We start from the raw sequence: 17,861 nt of genomic DNA on the forward strand, positions 1-17,861 counted from the left end.
CTTTCAAGTCAGGCGTTGTTGGCATGTTACATAAGCCATATACTTCAACTGTCACTAAAATCCATTGAAACAATTGCTCTGTCTGACTGAGAAGGAAACTAAGGTTTAAAGACATTACGCAGCCTGCCCCCGGTCCTATGGCAGCTGGGCAGTCAGTTCTCATGTTGGGCTCTGTTCTTTCCAGTGCGGGGAGACAGTGTGTCTCTGAGCATTGAGACCTTCCTCTGAGTTTTGCAGAGAACGGGAAATGGATTACACAATCATTTTTCATCTCCTGTCTAGACTCTAGGAAACATCCCACAACCCACCAGGAAGCAGACAAAAAGCAGGGGCTGCGACCCCAGCACTGGAAATGGATGAGGGACCCTGGTGACAGCACAATCTGAACATTCAGCGGCAGTGTGGAAGGTCAGCACCAACTTCAGACATGAGTCTGAGATTTTAAATGGCAAACTTGCTTGTGCATTGTGTAGAATTGCTATACTTTCCGTTTCGAAGCCATAATGCTGGGTTGTGTCCAGCTCTGGCACTGAGGGACACAGAGAGGGTGGGGAGAGAAAACCAATTGGCTGTTAGTGGAATTCTGTCTGGGTTTGATGCCAGCCTGTAATAAAGACACTCGTTATTCTCTTCGGGTGCATTGGATTCTCAGGCTGCTAAGGCATAGCCAGAGTACAACAGGGGTAAGTTTCATATGCACACAGATTCAAAAGAGTACCCATAAGATAACAGAAAATTAAGACAGGTTTTCTTAAGCAGACTTAAGTTCTAGAGTGTTCAGGAGGCCCTGGTAGCATACTGAGTTATGGAACCCATCGCCTGTTCTGAGAGAGAAAGATGAGGTTGTGTGCACTCATCAAGAACCATAGTCCCGGAAAGCCTAAGGGGGCAGTTTTGCTCTGTGCTAGAGAATCTCTGTGAGTCAGGCGGCCACTCACTAGCAGGGGGTTTGGTGACTCTGTAACCTTTGGAGAATGAATGAAAAACTGGAGAAGTAGGATGATAAAGGAGACTTTCCCAATCCCTTTTCAAACATACACAAAAAACAAACCAAACTCACTGCCTTCAAGTCAACACTGACTCACAGCCACCCTATAACACGGGGCAGGACTGCCCCTGTGAGTTTCTGAGACTGGACGGGTGTATGAGAGTAGAAAGCCCCATCGTCCTCTTGGGGAGTGGGCTGGTGATTTGAATTGCTGGCCTTTCGATTGCAGCCCAATGCATAACCACTACACCACCAGGGCTGGTTTTTAAATCTTCTTAGCATCATTATGATGTTTTGGAATGTCTAGGTAGAACAATATCCACAGAATGTAACTTCTCGGTGACTCAGACGCACTCTGTTGGTCCTCGTTTTGCTGGCACCCATGATAGGCTCCTGCGACGTTTAGTCGGTGGCAGGCGTTCAGCATTGTTCACCAAGTATGTCCCGTTTTCTTCTGTCCAACAGCATGATGGGAAAGTGGAAACCATGGTGTTCCCTGGCCACCTGAAGTTAGAAATGGCCACCTGACTTGCCTTGGCCAATGAAACATCAGGAGAAAGAACAGAAGTTGCAACCGGGCAGTGGAAGCCCAGTGGACAAAATGCATGATTCACCAGAATCCCTTCATTTCCCCATGGAGACTGACACCATTCCAAATGGGAAAGATTCCTTCCATCTGCATCCAAGGAGGAAATCTACATAGAAAAGAATTGCCAACCCATCTTTCTCTGGCATGGATCATGTATGCAACATAAAACTAAATCCCGAACTCACTGCTATGGGGTCAATTCTGCCTCACAGTGACCCTCCACACAGAGTAGAACTGCCCTGGGGATTCTAAGACTGGAAAGCTTTATTGGAGAAGAAAGCCTCTTCTTTCTCCTGAGGACCGACTGGTGGTTTCAAACTGCTGACCTTCTGGTTAGCAGCCCAATGTTTAACCCACTACACCATCAGGGACCCTTCCAGGGAAAGGGAGAGGATAAAAGGGGAGTAGTCGTATTAGGAAAAGCGCATCGATTAAGGGTAGGGGTTCACAGTTGATTACTGTAATTGCCACCACCAATAAGTTGGACATCTATAAAAACTCAAATGAACCCATTGCATTACCAGGTTTCTTGTATGTAGGATAAGCAAGTTAAAAAGAAGGAAAACATGATTTTGCTGTTTTAAGCAACTGAGTTTGGATGTTGTTTGTTACTATGGCAAAACTTAGCACAATCTGACACCAATTCTGAATGAAACTTTACTGAATGAAAACTTAACCATCTAGGCCAGGGGTCAGCAAACTTTTAAAGCAGAAGACCCAATCCTGTCCCTCACAACAATTTTAAAATCACTCGAGAGCCATGACTACATTTGTACAAACAACTGGAATCACCATGATCTGAGTAATATCCTTCAGAAATTTTACAAATGAAAGATTGACCATTTGTTTTCCTTTTAATCTCACATCAGAGCCGCATAGAAGGACTGAAAAAAGCTACGTGTGGGTCACGGGTCATAGTCTTCTGACCCTGACCTTGGTCAAAGGACCCTTTTCCATTGGACTCATGGTGCTTTTTCATAAGTCTTCATAGGTCCAGCTTCAAGAACAGTTTGCCTATCACAGCCTGAAATGAGCTTAACTATAAGGAAATGGAATTGTCTGGGTAGAACATCCTGCTGCTGAGTGCCCCTGCTGTCAGCACCACCTTCAAACGTACCTCAAACTAGCGAACAGTCTGTTTGCAAGAGCATCCCTCAGGGAAGAGTCCCCGTGTCAGGCCGGGATGACTGGGGACAAGTCCAGAGACATTCATAGACGTAGAAGAAAGAGCTTTATGACAAAGAGTAGTTGTAGATTGAGAAAACATCCCAGCACAGTCTAGATCAAGTCCATAAGTCCCATATCAGCCCATTAGTCCAGTACTGCTCATCAGACTCACGCAGCACATGCAATGATGCAAAATGCAGGAAGACCACAGGCCAGTGGGTGCAAAGGTTTGTGGATCCAGTGGCAGTGGAAGCATCTCCAGAGCTCTCCAAGGTCTTAGTATGACTCCACCACGTGGCTTGTCAACAGGAAGGTGAAGTACATAGATGGAGAGGCTAGCCTCCAGAAAGCCATTTATCTCAGTTGCCTTCCAACCAGGCTGATACCTGATTGACAAGCTAAACTCCACCCCTTCACACTTAATACCCTCAATATGACACCAGATTATGTAACTACCACAGTACCTTACAGTCATTGGCTAAGCACAAGTAAATTAAAGTTACAGCTCCCCAGTAGAGTTCAAATAATGTGGTCCTTTCACATGCATCTTAGAAAGGGGAAATGCAAGACCAAAAAAAAAAGTAGGGTACAGAACCAAATACTTGAGAGAAGACAGACAGAATGCAGGGAATAGTAAGGAAAAAAATGTTTTAAGTCTTTAGGAAGCAGTGAGAAACTATCTTCAGGAAACAACTCATCGCCACGTCTCCCAGCCTCCGCCTTGCCCTCGGTGAGCGCCGCTTTCCCAGGGACACTCGGGAAATCACCATGCACGGACCCTGTCGTAGCTCCTCAACACGATCGACAACCATTGTCCAGTTTCTGCGCTGTGTGTTGCACTAAAAATGGAAGTCAGACAGGGGGGGGTCTGGGGTTGGCATGCAACTCTAGAAAGAGATCACACCAGATGACTGGGAAAAGGCGTCTGGTGGAATCAGGGTTCAGTGTTTGGCAGTTGTGAGGGTCCATGGTTTGAAGCCCCTGCCAGCAACTGCGTGGGAGCAAGGGCTGGCAGTCTCCCAGAAAGCTCACCACCGAGAGAAACCTCAGGGGCATTTCTCGCGGGCATTTCTCTGTCCCTGGCATTATTCACTGTGAGTCGAAATTTACTCCACGGCACCAAACAACAACAAATGGGGAAGTCAATGGACCGGGTCAAGGTCATGCTTCCAAATAGTTATAGACCACTTCCGATCTCTAAATGACCATGTACATGGCCTTCATCAATTTGTTTGCTCTGTCACTTGTATGATCTCCCATTTGAACTTGATCTCCTGCCTGGGGACTATTGAAACGAATCCCTCTGGCCACTTTCCCAGTTCCATTTTGTCTTCATTTCTTCACAAGAAGAGCCCCAGTAGTGCCAAGGTTAAGGGAGTAACCAAGTGCTAACTGAAAAGTTGAGAGTTCGAACCCCGGAGAAAGAGGAGACATGTAGAGAGTGCATCGTGGGTAGTTCTTCTCTGTCCCTGGAGGAGGCCATGAGTCTGAAGGGACAGTGGCTGCTGTTGTTGCCGTAAGGTGTTATCGAGTGGGTGCCGACCCACAGCGACCCTACGCATGGCAGAAGGAAACAGCAGTGGGTCTGGCTTATTGGCAAACCGTTGTATCTTCCTTCGGCGTCCCCAAGCAGTACAAACAGTTCAATATTAAAAGATTGGGCAGTCAAGTCTACCCAGAGGTGGCCTCGGAAAGCCTGGCAAACTACTTCAGACAAAAATATCAGCCAGTGAAACCCTTGGAGTACACTGGTACTCTGTCACTCATGGGATCACCTGTCATGAGTCACACTTGGCTCCGTGGCTTTTTGTCCCTCTACAGCATGTACTCTGTGCCAAGAGCCCTGCTGGCTCCCAGGAGAAGCGCTCAGCAGCTAACAGAAAGGCAGGCAATCCGGACCCACCGTGACTTCAAGGGAGAAACAAGGTGGCTATCTGCTCCCGTAAAGATTTAGAGCCTAAGAAATCCTTAGTCTAGAGGGGAGTTCTACTCTGTTGCTGTTGGTGGTATGAGGTAGCATAGACACACTGGTAATGGATTTGTTAGGTAGCTAGAGGCAGAAACCAGGAGTTGTCCCGAAACAAGTTGGAAGCCGATAAAGCAGCGGTTCTCAACCCGTGGGTCAAGACCCCTTTGGGGGTCCAATAACCCCTTCACAGGGGTCGTCCGATTCATCACAGTAGCAAAATTACAGTGACAAAGTTGCAACAAAAATAATTTTATGGATGGGGGGGTCACCACAGCATGAGGAACTGTATGAAAGGGTCGCAGCATTAGGGAGGTTGAGAAACACTGAGATAAAGGCTAGAGGGCATGTGCTAATCCAGGCCCTTGAGCCAGGAAACCAGTACACCTGAGTGGGCCCCAATCTAGGCCACGTGGGCTTAATTCTGCCAATAGGGCCAACCAGTACCATCAATCATGCCTCCCAGTGAAGGGCCCTCAAAAGCCAGAATCAGGAACCCACCACCCCAAGGGTGCCTATGTTGAACCTGAAACTTCCTCTTTCCTTTATGAAAACTCACTTGGATCACAAACCAGAATTCTTTCTTATTCTAAGTCAATGACCGGGGAATTTCCCACCTGAAGAGTCTAACAGTTTTGGTCTGGATTGACCAAGTGCCAAGCATTATTCTAATTGATATTTGATCTAGCAATGCATTTAATGACATAACACAGGTTCAGTACAACTACAGTCCCCATTCTACAGATGAGGCACAGCAAAGTGACTTGCCCATGGGTACAGCTAGTTAGAGACAGAGCCAGGATTCAAAGTCAAGAAAACTGCCTTCAGAGTCCTTGGACTTTATGCTGCCTCTCTCCACCGATGAATCCTCTTCTCCCTCCAAGGTTAGAGAGTCACACTCCACCCTTTCAAGAGGCGGCCTTCGAAGATCTTCATCCAAAGCCATCTGGTCTTTGGACTGGTTCAACCACTCCAGGAAAACTGCTTACTCTTCCTTAGCACACCTTTTGAAGATGACTGCTTTTAAACGGCTGAACACCCGAAGAGGAAAAGAAACCAGCAATCCATTCTTTGGGGCCTTCTTTCCCCAAAATGGACTTGCCATTTGCTGGGTAAACACGGCGAGGAAACAGATAGCTCTAAAGGCTAGACCAGGAGGTAGGAGTTTAAAGATAAAACAACCCTTGTACTGAATGATTGATTGAAACTTAACGGGAACTTGTTTGTTTGCACAATCCACAAAAGGAAGGAGTCCTGTTTTGGTAAGATAACCTTCAGTCTGGCTTCTGTCTTATTTTTTATTATTATTATTTTTGCAATTGGGGGGCTTGCAGGAGTGGGGAGTGCAAAGGTCTTCTGGCAAGAGCTCCTTTGTTAAAAGCCAGACAAACAAACAATTGACACTGATGTTTGGAACAGCCAGCAGCTGCCCGCCTTTCACATATTTTACCTTCCACTGCTTTCAGGAAATAAGCACACAAAGGCTTCCAGAATTGTGTCTGACCTAGTGGAGGTCAAGGTACCAGCCCCTGGTTTTCTTGCACAAGACAAGGGGGGAGGACTGTGGGGGGGCAGGGGGGGAGGAAATTACTCCTTAGACTGGAGAATACAAAACTGCCTACTCTCTTGACCCTCTGGCAGGAGGAAGAAACAAAAACCCAAAACAAAATATATCATTTGTGTGCTTGGCCAAGGAAGTTTCACTTTGAGGACCAATTTATGTGAGATTTTTAAACACACAATAGCTTCTGCAGGCAGGCCCTACCCAGTCAGAGGCAGAAAACAGAGAAGGGACAGGAAAAGCAATGGAATTCACAGGAAAATTCACATCATTCAAGCCATCAATTTCAAAACGCTCCACCACTAAACTTTCCAAGAAATGCCAAGGTGTCAAATACTTCTATCTGGCCATTTGCTCTAACCATCAGATTCCATCAAGAGGTATGAATGATCATTGCTCATTGATTCACCCCACCCAGCTCTTTCTCAGCAAGGTGCTGGGGGAAGAGACCATCAGACAGGGGAGTGGGGAGTAGGGGAGGAGAAATCAAAGCAGTGAGTGATGAGGTAGCTGGGGTTAGACTGAAACTATCAAGCAGATGTGGTAGTTATAAAAACTATGTAAATGATTCACAATAACCCAAAACTCCATCAACAGATGAATGGAACAACAGAATAGTGTGTGTGTGTGTGTTTGTCAATATTATTCACTCATAAAGAGAAATGAAGCCTTAGTACATGCCACAACATGAATGAACCTTGAAAACATTGTATTAAATAAGTCAGCTTCAAAAGGACAAATATACATGAACCCACTGAAATGAAGCATCTAGAACAGGCAAATGCGCCGAGACGGGAAGTAGCGGCGTAGTTAGCAGGGTTTTGAGGGGAGAGGAGTGGAGGTGTTCCTGCCTCATGGGTACAGAGTTTGTGTTTGGCCTGACTTAACAGTTTTAGAAGGAAATAACAGCGTTGGTTGTGCAACACTGTGAAGATAATCAACGCCATTAAGTGGCACACTTAAAAACAGCTACGCCAAAAAATGATCTGTTATGAACACTCCACAGTAAACGGTAACAGTCGCAATGGCATGCTTTATGTTCTATTTAGACATATCTGTGTAAGCACGAGGATAAAGAGACCAGTAGGTTTGGGTTCTGAACGTGCGTAAATGAAAGAGTATTCTTCATCTCCTATCTTAGGACTGGTTGTTCTAGAAGCGGGGGAAGCCATCAACATGGCGCAAAGCTGTCAACCAGGAATGTGAGGTCCTGGATTTTCCCACGCACTGTAGCAAAAGCTGAAGAGGTTTGTTGACGGAGATGTCTCAAACGGCACTGAGGGACAGGGTGGCTCTGGTGAGCCAGCGGGTTCCTGTGCCAACCCTGAATCTACAGGGGACAGTCCCAGATAGGAAATGACACCGCTGTGTGAGAACAATGAGGGACGGACGCCCAGAGAACGCTCTTCTCCGAACCTGGGAACCGAGCCTCCCGGACCAAAGAGCCACCAGAGGCCTGCTGCATCCCTCCAAACACAAACCGTTTCTAAGGTAAAATTGCCAGGACACAGTTATGGTTCATAGATTTAACTAAAGTCTCCTATGAAATATCTAGACACGGTAAATCTTTCACTATTACAAAAAAAGAATATGTAACAAGTCTTCTCTTGTACTACCAGGGCAGGGGTGGCCCAGGGTTGAGGAGGGGCAGGAGGGGGGGGGGGGCGAGCAAAAAAAAATCACCTGGAATCTTATCTCTCGGTCCCTCGGGTTTCACAGCAGCCTAGGTGTCAGACGCACACCGTCCGCATAGCATCACCGTTCATAAGGCCCACAGCACCTTAGAGGACCAGCTCTCGGGCACGCCGAAACGGGCCCAGCCGTGAAACCAGAATTTCCGTATCTGTGGCACGTGAGCACCATCCAGCTAGCTGACTCTTTGACCCCAAGACCAAGGGAGCGGCCCCTGCTCTGCAGGCCACTGCACCTTGATTTTGGTTTTCTTTTTCAGTGTCTGTGGGGTTTGAGGTGGGCACGATCTTGCCGTTGAACTCTCTACAAAGTGCTCCCTGACATGGTTCACACGCTCCGGATATGTCAGCACTCCCGACGTCCGCCACGTTTGTTCTGTTTCTGCCCATCTCACCACCCCGCCCGTCTGCCTCTTCTGGTCTGTAGAGTTAACCCTTTGGTCTCGCACCGTCGATTTAAGGAAGGCTATTCCTCACGTGTGATAGAGTTCGTTTTAAAAGGTGCGCTGGTGGCGGACAGGGTGATGTGCTGGGCTGCCAACTGCAAGGCCAGCAGTTGGAAGCCACCAGCCTCTTCAAGCAGAGAGCCTCGGATTTCTGCTTCCTAAAAAGTCAGTCTTGGAAACTGACAGGTCCAGTTCTCCTTCCCCACAGGGTCCCTGTGAGAACTGAGTGCCTCTGTCTCCCTGCCAGGGGGTCCATTCCAGCTGGACTGGGTTTCCAATTCTACAACTTTTAACTGGAGCAGAAAACCTCATTTCGCTTCCTTGGTTTCAAACTGCTGACCTTGAAGTTAGCCACCAGGGCTCCTTGTGATAGAGATTGGGATCTATTCTTTGGAAAGATGGCCTACATACAAGTATCTAACTACCACAGAGTAGGGCTACTCCTTAGGATTTCGGAGCCATTAGATTGTTACTTTCCCCTGGGGAGTGGCGACTTGGTTTGAACTGCTGACCTTGCAGTTAGCAGCCCGATGCTTAACCCACAGTGCCACCAGGGCTCCTTGAATCAATGCTAAGGTGCTGGGAAAGATGCTCCGAGAGCACTGAAAGTGAGGGGGGAGGACAAAGGGGAGAAGTCGATGGACAGTTGATGGGCACAGTCCTTCACAGACACAGAAGGATGACCAGCTATGATCTCACGTGCCTCATGGAGAGAGCCCTGAAAACAGCGGAGCTGCAGCAAAGCATGGTGGCGAAATCAGGTGGTGCCAGCTGTCAGAAAGAATTGCACCTGGAGTCTTACAAGCCTTGTCTTCAAACAAGCAGCTGTCTACGTGAAGGGTCAGCTAAGTCCACCCGGAGGAAGTACACCAACCGGTGTGATCCGAGAAGTATAAATACTAAAATCCAAGACCATAGGAGGGAACCATGCTAGCATTTAAAATCTCAGCAACCAGTTTTCAGAAGGTTATAAATGAGAGCGAAAGGCCAAAACCCATTTACAGGATCTTCACATGGATTAAGCCCCCATAGCAGGGTTTCACCTGCAGTCCACCGAAGACATTTATCTGACCCACCGGGTGTTTGTCCCCCTTTTGGTTTTTTACTTCAAAATAAGGTATGTGCAGTGTGTGCAGGAATTTGTTCATAGTTTTGGTTGGGTTTTTTTTCAAGTATAGTCTGGCCCTCCAACGGGTCTGAGGGACAGTGAACTGGCCCCTGTTTAAAAAGTTTGAGGCCCCTGCTCCAGAGAAGCCGCGCTGACCATTGGCCAGGGATGCGAGTACATACCTGTAAGTCAGAGCGCATTGAAAAGTGGATTCTTGCAGATGGGGTGACGTTAAAATGTAACACCCAATCACACGTTCTCCTTTTTGACCCATTTTAAACTTTTCTAGTTGCTATTGTTTTGTGCTTTCTTTTTGATGGAGGATTTTCTCTGGTGTCTTTTGTTATTGTTGTTGGGTTGATTTTTATTTGTTTGTTTGGGTTTTCGTATGTTTTTTTCTATAGAAAATACTTCCATCGGGGGCTCTTACATCTCTTATCACAATCCATGCATTCCTCCAGTGTGTCAAGCACATTTGCACATATGCCGCCATCATCATTTTCCAAGCATTCTCTTCTCGCTTGAGCCCCTGATATCAGCTCCCCATTTCTTCCCCCTCCCTCCCCAACCCACCCTCCATCATGAACCCTTGATAAGTTATAGATTATTTTTCCATATTTTACATCATCCTTCATTACCCCTCACCCAATTTTCCGTTATTCATCCCTCTGGGAGAGGGTTCTAGATTGATCCTTGTGATTGGTGCCCCCTTTCTCCCTGCCCTCCACCCTCCCCTAATCCTCCTGGTATCTCTACGCTTTTGTTGAAGCTGGGGGGATCTTCTATCCTGGATTCCCTGTGTTGCGGGCTCTTATCTGTAGCAGTGTGCATGCTCTGATATAATCTGATTCGTAAGGCAGAATTGAGGTCATTATAGTGGGGGAAGGAAGCACCAAAGAGCTAGAGAAAAGTTGTGTTTCATCAGTGCTATACCGCACCCTGACTGGCTCATCTCTTCCCTGTGACCCCTCTGTGAGGTGATGTCCAATTGTCTACAGATGGGCACTGGGTCTCCACTCCATGCCCCCCCAATTCACCTTGGGTATGATTATATTCTGGTGCTCAGATGCCTGATAACTGATCCCATCGACGCCTCATGATCACACAGGCTGGTGTGCTTCTTCCATGTGGGCTTTGTTGCTTCTGAGCCAGATGGCCGCTTGTTTACCTTCAAGCCTTTAAGACCCCTGACAGTATATCTTTTGATAGAAGGACACCATCGGCTTTCTTCACCACATTTTCTTATGCACCCATTTGTCTTCAGCAATTTTGTCAGGAAGGTGTGCATCACAGAATGCCAGATTATTAGAACAAAGTGTTCTTGTGTAGAAGGAGTACTTGAGTCGAGGCCCAATGTCCATCTGCAACCTTAATTCTTAACATATAGATATAAGTACATAGATCTATTCCCCTCTCATATATAAATATATTTACATCTGTACATGCCTGTATTTAGACCTCTATACATATCCTTTGCCTCCTGGTTCTTTCTTCTATTTTCTTTTACTCGCCTCTTGTCCTACCATCATGTTCGAACTTCATTTGGGGGTTTACTAATTCCTTGCTGCTACATTGCCCTTGAGTAAGCTCCACTAGGCATCCTACACCCTTCTCTCCATTGATTTTATTGCACTTGTAGTTCCCTTGTCCCTGGCTTGGTCCCCCCTCCCCTTCCTTCCACCTGTCCTTCTCCTGGATGCCTGCACCCGCCCACCCCAGCCATCAGTGCCATTCTTTTTGTCTCTGAATTGCTTAGCCCACCTCTCTTATCTAGATAGGCATGCAGAGACAAGAATAAGCGCAAAAACCAGGCAAAGCCAAACAAACAACAAAGGAAGTCAAAAACAACAAAAAGAAAGCCATTAACAAAAATGGAAAAGCCTATAAATACCATACATACTCGTGTATAAGCCAAGTTTTTCAGCACAAATGGCTAAGGATGACAAATATAAAGCACCAGGCATTGAAAAATGTTTCTGCGTCAGCAGAATGGTGTACTCGTTTTATGAATAGGTTTGGCCTACCGGTATGTTTGAGACAAAGAACAAAGATTTCCCAGAACTTGCCACAAAACCTTGAAGAAAAAATTATGTCATTCCAGTCATTTATTATAAAACAAAGAAGGATTTATAATTGTGACCTCGTAGATATTGGGAACATGGATGAATCTGCCATGACTTTTGATCTTCCAAGCAACAGAACTGTGGCAAGTTTAGGAGAAAAAACCATTTTTCTCAAAACCACAGGAAATGAAAAAAAAACACTTTACAGTTGTTCTATCATATTTGGCTAATGGAACTAAGCTGCGTCCTGTCATTGTTTTTTAAAAAAAGACCTTGCCTAAAAAGATCAATTTCCTACCAAGAATTACTGTGCGTACACATGTTAAAGGCTGGATGGATGAAGATGGAACAAAAAGATGGCTGGAAGAAATTTGGAACTGATGACCAGGAGCAGCCTTTACTTGTTTGGGATATGTTCAGAGCCCACCTGTTGGATGACATAAAAAATTTGGCAAAATCTAATAAAGTTACTTTAGCCATTATTCCAGGTGGGCTTACATCTGTACTGCAGCCTCTGGATGTATCTTTGAATAAGCCTTTTAAAGACCGTGTGCAAAAGATGTGGCATGAATGGATGTCATCTGGTCAAGCCCGACTAACAAAAGGAGGAAATCTCATGAAGCCTGACATAGAGTTAATAGCAAAGTGGGTCGAGATGCATGGGAAGACAGTCCAAAAGACATGGTGCGGCGTGCCTTCCAGAAATGTAGTATTAGTAATGCTATGGATGGCAGTGAAGACTGTACTTTGTATGAAAATGACAGCAGTGATGGTGATGACGGCGATCTCAGTGAGGACAGCGTCTATGATGACCTCACACCAGCTAAAGCTCTGCATTGGGATACGGATGATGATGAGGAATCCAGTATTGAAGGATTTTAACTCTTTAGATTTTAGCTTGGTTGTTAATTGAGCTCAGGGTATCATTGTTGATACCTTATTGTTTTTGTTGAACCTATTTTCTACTTACTATGCTGGTTTACTAATGTTAAATGACTTGTACTTTTATTTATGTTTTTTATTTAAAATAAATATTTAAATACATTACCCCACTGATGTCTCAATTTTTAGTAATTTTATTTTCATTTGTTTTGATTATTGAAACTCACCAATAGCTTGTGCATTTTCCACCCTAGGCTTATACTCGGGTCAATCAGTTTTCTGGTTTCCCAGGTAATAATTAGGTACCTCGGCTTATATTCAGGTAGGCTTATATTCGAGTATATATGGTAGTTGAAGGTCTGTTTGCTGGCCTTTAAAAGTGTTTTACAGTCGAGTCTGATGGGGTGCCACACTCTGTCTCCCAAGTCTATTTTGGTATTCCCCAGGGGGTTCATCACTCTGCACCCCCTGCTGCTCTGTTTCATGCCCTCAGTGCCTCGCCCCAGTGTGATGGGGCCAGACTGTGCACTGTTCCCGAACTGTCTGCAGTGCTGTCCCCTGCAGCATCATGATTCAGTGAGGGACACTATGTCCCATGGTGGGGCCGGCCCTACAGTCCTCCCCGTGCATTGTCTGCTCTGAGCAGGAACATCGTCCTCCGGGCTTGGTGGTCCAAGATGTCTTCTCCTCCCTCTCCATCCCTTTGCATTTCTCCTGTGTGCTCTAATCTGACGCGCCCCTCTCTCCAAGCTATAGCCTCAGTGCTGTCCTCTGAGTGGGTTCTTCTGAGGTGGGGAGAGGGGGTGTCCACATAGTTGGGATTGGGGCCAGCCCTGTAGACCTCTATTGGTTCCCTGGTACGTGACGGTATGTTGTATTTATGTCTTGGTGCATAGGGTTGAAGTCTGGTCTCTCTCTCTCTCTCTCTCTCTCTCTCTCTCTCTCTCTCTCTCTCTCTCTCTCTCTCTCTCTCCCCCCTGTGGAGATATAAACAATACCCTCCCCCTTAGGTGGGTTAGTTCCCTGCTTCCCCCTACCCATGGCTCCTCCCCCCCCCCCCCCCCCCCCCCGCCTTTCTTTCAGCCTCTTAATTAGTTGGCTACCTTATGTATTCCTGGACTGGGTTTGGCCCCTGCCCTAGTTGCTCCCAAGGGACGTATGTATGTAGAAGCTTTTCCCCTATGCCCTGTTTTTATTTTTGTTTTTTAAGCTTACCTGTTCAAACACTTTTTATATGTTTAAAAGAACAACTGATATGCTCTTCTTAATTTAAAATTTTATTTCTACCTTGCCAAACATAGGCTGCGAGAAGCAACGAATATTGTCATATTCCTCGAGCACTGATAAAGGAGGAAAGGGCCAGGCAGTGACATGGAAAGCTGGTGGCCCAAAGGAATATTTGTGTAACTGCAAGACAGCTCATCGGGATCTAACCCAGACATCCAGAGGAAAGCAGATGAATTTCCTTTGGACTTTCTCTTTGGCTGTAGAGGTTAAAAAAGTGCAGATTTCCTGCAGGAAGCAGAAGACAAATGACAGAGACAGTCACTCCGTCTTAGCCAGAAGAAGCCACGTTTCAGAAAGGAAACTAGGCAATAGCTGGCCACAGCACAAGCGAGGGGGCAGCTGCGAAGTCACTAAGGCCCATAGTCTCTCATCAGCCATCCCCCAAATCAAGGGAATTCTGGGAATGACAACACAAACAAAGCGTCATTCTAGCCCTCACCCATAGATACATCAAAAAATACAAATAACTACCCAAAGTCGAAGGAGGGGTTAGTATCAGAGCATACATTGTGAGAGTGTGTGCAGAAGGGGATGGATGACGGTGGAGCCCACGATCCATTAGTGGATCTGCGTAGGGAATAAGCCTCCAGAGAACCCCTCTCTACAATGGAGGGATGGAAGGAAAGCTGTCAGTAAACAGTCCTTGGAGGAGAGGCGTATAGATGATCAAAGGCATGAGTCTAACTTGAAGAGTGAAAACTCTGTCAGTAGATCTCCCTATGATGCAGGCTGGACCTGATCTGGCTCCCAAAAGTTTTCCTGTATTTTGGGTTTGTATTGTTTGCTTTGGTTTTTGTTTGATCGGATTAGGGTGTATCTCAGAGGTGTTATGACACTGTAGGTCACCCTCTAGAAGCTGTGTTATGGTTTTTCCGTTTTTCGATCTATGAAACCCAGAACTGATGAGCCTACAGGGACAGCAGGTAGAGTAAGGGTTTCGGGAGAAGGGGGTACAGTGGGGTGGGAGGTGGGGGAATAAAGGGAGACAATATCAAGGAGTCAATGTAGAAAAAGAATGTCTGGAAGTGGATTATGGTAACGATTGAACAATTCTACTTGACGTGGCTAAACTATGGAGTGACATGATGTATGTATTCAATCCCAATGACGAAGACATTTTTTAAAATAACTGATGCTTGGCTTTCAGGAACTCTGGATTGGGGAGCAGAGGAAAGCAGGGGAGAAAAGCAGATGGGAAAAAATCAAGTCAATGAACGGCACATCGTAGGAACAATTCCATAGCCCATGCACACAGGCAATCAGAGGCTGTGCGTGGGGGAGTAGCCCCAGGAAATGAGTCCGTCCGTTCCCCTGTACACCACAGCCTCTGCCCCCAGAAAGATGCGGAACTCAAGGAGTCTGCCCTAAAGTCAATAAGGCAGACATCCTCAGGGTCTGTTTGGACGGTGCCAGCACCTGCCTCGTCCAAATACCGTCCGCTGCAAGCCTGGTTCTGAATGGGGAGCAGAAACTCACATAATGCAGTTCCTTCTCAGGAGCAATGCTTTGCCAACATCTCCCAAGTGTTTTAGCTCAGACCTTTGAAAACGACAGGACAGATATCTCAGGGATCCCCTTTTTGGTTCGTGCTGCAAGCTGCTGACTATGGTAGCCAATGACAACGCACAGGCAGCTTAGCGGACGACATCCACTGCCAGCCCAGACCTGGGAGGGCTCTGATAGAAACAAGGTGGGCCTCCTTGGAGTACCCCGTACCCAGGCACTGTCCCCTGGACGTCTGCTGTGAGTCACTGCAGATGAACCCTGCAATGGGCACTCCTGGCGTTCTCTACCTGCCTCCCTGTGTGCGTCACAGCTCTGGCCTCTGAAAGCAACAGGATAAACTTCTTTGGGTTGGGGGGGGGTGTCCACTGAGGAGAGATTACCCCCACTCCCAAAGGGTGTGGAGAAGCCCTGGCTGAGGCTGCTGTGGGTTAGTTAGGGAGTAAACACTGGGAGTAGAGGAACCGACTTGACAGCACCCAACAGCAACACGAAAACCAAAGCATCTTACTGGCTAATTAATAGGTCCACACCAACAGACCCTTGGCTGAGGGGCTGGAACAAGGTATGCTTTTACTGTTTAAGAATTTTCTAGATTTTAACAAGGGCATGCCATGCATATGCTCTCTATTGGATGAGTGAACCTCCAGGCCTGCTCTTTCTAAACGTGCTCTTCACCACTCTAATGTGTTATGTCAGAAAGGGTTAGACTCAGTATTTGTATGCGAGCATCTCTCAAGTGGAGGCCTTAAATCCCCCCTCCACCAGGCAGCCACAGCAGTCTGACTCCCCTGTCACAGATGACAAACCGAGGCACTGAAAGTGAAATGGCATGTTCAAGCCTACTCTGCTAGGACCCAGTGGAGACGAAACCAGAGCGACCTGTTAACTACGTCGAGTGGAGTTCGCGCATGGACTAAGCTACATTCAGTTACATGCAGGTTCAAAATCAGAAAAAGAAATTTCGGTGCAGACGATGAACCTCTTCAGTCCAAAGGAACTCTGTTTGAAGTCTGTGGCTGGTGTTGCTAGATGTCATCCAGTGGATTTTGACAGCATCGAACCGCTCCCTATAGGTCGCTGGGCAGCCATCTTTATGGGAGCAGATCCCGGGTCGTTCTCCAGTGAGGTGCTAGGGAGGTTCCAGTCGGCAGCCCTCCAGTTAGCAGCAGAGCCCCAAACCCAGCATTGAGCCACCATGAATCCTCATGGGAATTCTAGTGTCACCGTGACATAAGTATGTAGCTACAAGGATATGGCTTGCAGTCTGTGATTCTGCACCTCCCTGAGGAGCCCTGGTGGCAGTGGTTATGGCTTAGGCTGCTAAGGTCAAGGTGATCAGTTCAAAGCCACCAGAAAGTGAGCCTTAGAAGCCCCCAGGGGCTGTTCTTTCCTGTCTGATAGGGTTGCTATGAGTCAGAGTCAGCTCATTGTCAGTGAGTTTGGATTGACTTATATTGGCTTGGGTCGAGTCTGGTCGGGTTGGGTTGGTTCACCTCCCCAAATATCAGGTACACAATAAAATCGCTTCTCCCCTTAACATTTACTGTACACAATGCCACCTTTCATTTACTCTTCACAAAAGTCCAATGGCATTGATACTTCTATTAATCTTATTTTAGAACTGAAGAAACTGAGGTTGAGAGAAAACAAAAACTGATTCGAGGTCACTGAGTAGCTCTTTTTTCCTTTCCCTTTCCAACTAGCACAACAGCTTCAAGAGAACCAACGACGCCCTTGTTTCTTTTCCGGGATGTAAGAATTCCCTTCCTTCAGTAGAACAGGTATGTGGAAGCGTCTTTTTCATTTAGATGCTTGTGTGACATTTTCCTGGCTTGTACTCTTCACGACGATGTCAGTCTTTCAACAGCAGCTCATTCTCCTCTCAACCAAGTTCAAATAATCTCCCAGAGCTTGAGTTTCGTGAACATAATCATGCAGTCACATATGTGATGTCTGTGAAAGATACTGGCCTGCATTTAAGTTAACATAGAAGAGAGGTGAGTTGCTGTGACAGGTAACGGCTAGTTTCACAGCTCCAACTTGAAGTCCCAGAGTAAGGCAGCTGTGACAGAGCGCTGCCATTCACGAGGCTGACGGAGGCTTGAGGGGGAACTAGCCGAGTCACATCCCAGGATATTCGGGGCATCCACAGTGGAGCGCCGCCTCAGAGGAGCTCAGTACAAGCTCTCCGTTGTATGTGGCTGGTAAAAACCCAGGGCAGGAAGCACGTGACCTGGATCTCCCAGTGCACGTGACCAAGCAGATACCTCCTATCTTCATGTGTGTCCAGGGAGTGTTTGAGGCTGACGAGGCAATTACTTCAAGTTCATTTCTGCACTCTGTACATCAACCTGACGAACTCCCCTGGCCTGTGCCCTCAGGAGGGTCTCTGGAAGAGCCTGTTTATCCACCCCTCTGCCTCTCTGTCTCTCTTAACATGACTCAGCATAGCTTCTCACCTTGACCCCACTCTCAAATCGATATGCTTGTGTTCAGAACTCTCCTCAGACGCAAGACTGGGAGACTTTGTCTCATCGTCTTAAGCACGGGACCAGAAGGGACCAGTCCCCAGAGAAGGACATCATACTTGGTGTGTTAGTCCAGGTG

Source organism: Tenrec ecaudatus, chromosome 3 (assembly GCF_050624435.1).
Source record: "Tenrec ecaudatus isolate mTenEca1 chromosome 3, mTenEca1.hap1, whole genome shotgun sequence".
NCBI classification, from domain to species: Eukaryota; Metazoa; Chordata; class Mammalia; order Afrosoricida; family Tenrecidae; genus Tenrec; species Tenrec ecaudatus.